At 43.2% G+C, this 2,611-nt stretch overlaps 1 pseudogene; it reads right to left on the bottom strand.

The window, feature by feature from the left end:
* LOC106736446 (V-type proton ATPase subunit G 1 pseudogene) overlaps positions 1-2,611 on the bottom strand; it is a 6,556-nt pseudogene that overhangs the window by 372 nt on the left and 3,573 nt on the right.

The raw sequence follows: 2,611 nt of genomic DNA on the forward strand, positions 1-2,611 counted from the left end.
GGCCACTCTGAGGGCCGGCAAGTGGCCTTACCTAGCTAGAGGGCCCCTTGGGTCAGCTGACCCATGGCCCATGACCTGTGCCTGCGCCTGTGCCACCCTGATTGATTTTTGAAGGCAATAAAATACTGTAATTTTCTTACTTTGCTTACAATTTCCCATGCCTCCCCAAAATAATTCCCTAAGAGTTTAGCCTGAGGCCACATGAACTGATAATAGCCCCTCCTTCAAGTGCATTTGATTAGTCATTGATCTCTCAAGAAACTTTTATGGAATCTAGAATGCCAGTTTAGCTTTATCCAGATCTTCACCTTCTGTTACTATAGTAACATGTTAGAAGGGCATATGAAAAGTTGCTTCATCAGAAATGTGTTTCTAAAGTGAAAGATAGCTCATTGGGATAAGAGAATCTGTATTGAACCCCTTAACTACAGTACTTTCTTAAGTGGCTTTTGCCATCACCAGGATCCTCACTTTTCCAGGCCAAGTGAACCCTAAGAACAAAGGCCATGATAATCATGGTGTGAGAAGATGAGGAGGAGGTCAGGCTGGCTGCACCCAAAATTGCTCTTACACCAAGTGGTCAATGGTATCGGTTGAGTCATGTGGAGCTCACATAGAGATGATGCTGAAAGGCAGGAGAGAACCTTGACTTCCATATATCCCTACAGCTGACCTCTCCCCTGGACTCCAGACTCCTATTAACAACATCCCACTCCTGATCATTGTTGAGAGGTTTAATTAGTATCTCAAACTTTGTCTACCCCAAAACAAACTCCTGACTTATTCCCAGAACTTGTTACTCTCGCATTCTTTCTTATCTCAGTAAATGGCAACTCTGTCCTTGCAGTTGCTCCACTGAAAATCCGTAGATCATCATTCACACTTCTTTTTCTCTCCCAGGCTGGGTCTCATTTATTAGCAGATTCGGTCTACTGTGCCTTCAAAGTGTATCTGAAATCTGACCACCTCTCATCATCGCCTCTGCTCTCTTAGTTCAAGTCACCATCATTTCTTACATGGACTTTATAAAAATCTCCTGGCTAGCCTCACTGTTTCCACCACTGCTGTCTACAGTTGTCTACTCAGTAACCACAATTGTAATACTTTAAAAACGTTAATTCAGATCTTGTCATTCCTAACTTCCAAACCTTCCAGTGACTTCCCATCTCACTCAGCATGTAGCACTGCAAGGTCATGCACAGTTTGGCCCCTGTTCCCTCTCCGACCCATTTTATTACTCTGCCCAATGTCCTTTCTTCTCTAATCACATTAATCTCCTGCTTTACCTCAAATGCACCAGGCTCCTTGCTAAAGTCTAGCCTTTGCCTTGCTCTTCTCTGCCTGGAAAGCTCTTCCCCTAGATATCTGCAGAACTGGGCCCTTAAATTCATTGATATTTTTCTTCAAATGTCACAGAAATAAGGTCACCAATGAGTCTTATTTTTATTTATTTTTTTAAAGAGGTTTTTGCTATAGGGCACATGTGTGCTCTCCAGAAAAACAGAGAGAGACAGAGACAGAAAATGAGAAATCACCCCCCAGTGGGGATGGTCACACTGCAATCCCTTCTCCTCCATTCTCCTCTCGGGATCTTGGGTACGCACGCACACGTGCCTGGCATGAGTTTAAGCCACCGGGTCTGGGACTCGAACTGCGGTCAACTACATGGGAGTTCAGCAACAAAACCATTACACCAATTGCTGGTCCCCGAGTCTTATTTTTAAGAAATAGGAGCAGACTCTGCCAAGACTTCCCAGTCATTGGCTTAGAGAACCCTGTAAAACCCATGCTGCATACGTGACCTTTATACTGGGCTCAATTAGCAGGACGTTAGTGATGACCTTTTAGGGGGACAGTTGCAATCAAGTGGAAGCAGGAGTCAGGTTGTTTTTCTACCGTTTACTAGACTGTATGCCCCTCGAGTTCAATGCTATTTCTCATTAATCCTTTCTCTGTGAAAGATTCTTCACAGTCCCCAGCACCCAGTAGGTGCACAGTCTATATTTGTGAAACGAGGACAAAGGTCTTGTATTAAACCACATTAAATTGCCGAACATTTGTGACTGTTGTCTCAGGTTTCCGCCCCCCCCCCCCCACCGCCCTCTGATATGTTTGGAAAGTAAAACCTGTGCATTTCTTGTACACACATTCCCTGAGTATTGAGATATGACATGGTTTTCAACACATGATTTAGAGATTTTCAGTGCATACCGGGTTGAGGCATTGCAGGCTGAGATCATACTCAGTCTCTTAGGGAGATAAGAAAGTTCAATCTCTGATTGTATATTAACTAGCTCCCTTCCCTTCTAAAATCCCCCCTTTTAGATATTAGAAGGATTATTGAAATTCAGAAGCCATCCTTGGGGTCAAGCAAAATTTTAATGACTTCATGAAAAGGTATTTAACAGATAGCTCAGATAGTTCACTCTCAGTAGTTGAAAAAGTACACTTAACGTGGGTTCCCTAATCATTTTAATTGGGTTCAACTTTCATCTCCTTTAGCACCTCTTTTCTTTAAAGTGGTGCTGGAGTTCAACACACCAGCATAGGAATGGCTTTTCTTTTCAAATACAGCTCTCCTTTCAGGCTTTGCCTTCTGAGATCTTTCCCT

This window comes from Tupaia chinensis, unplaced genomic scaffold (genome assembly GCF_000334495.1).
Source record: "Tupaia chinensis unplaced genomic scaffold, TupChi_1.0 Scaffold140308_1, whole genome shotgun sequence".
Lineage (NCBI taxonomy): Eukaryota > Metazoa > Chordata > Mammalia > Scandentia > Tupaiidae > Tupaia > Tupaia belangeri.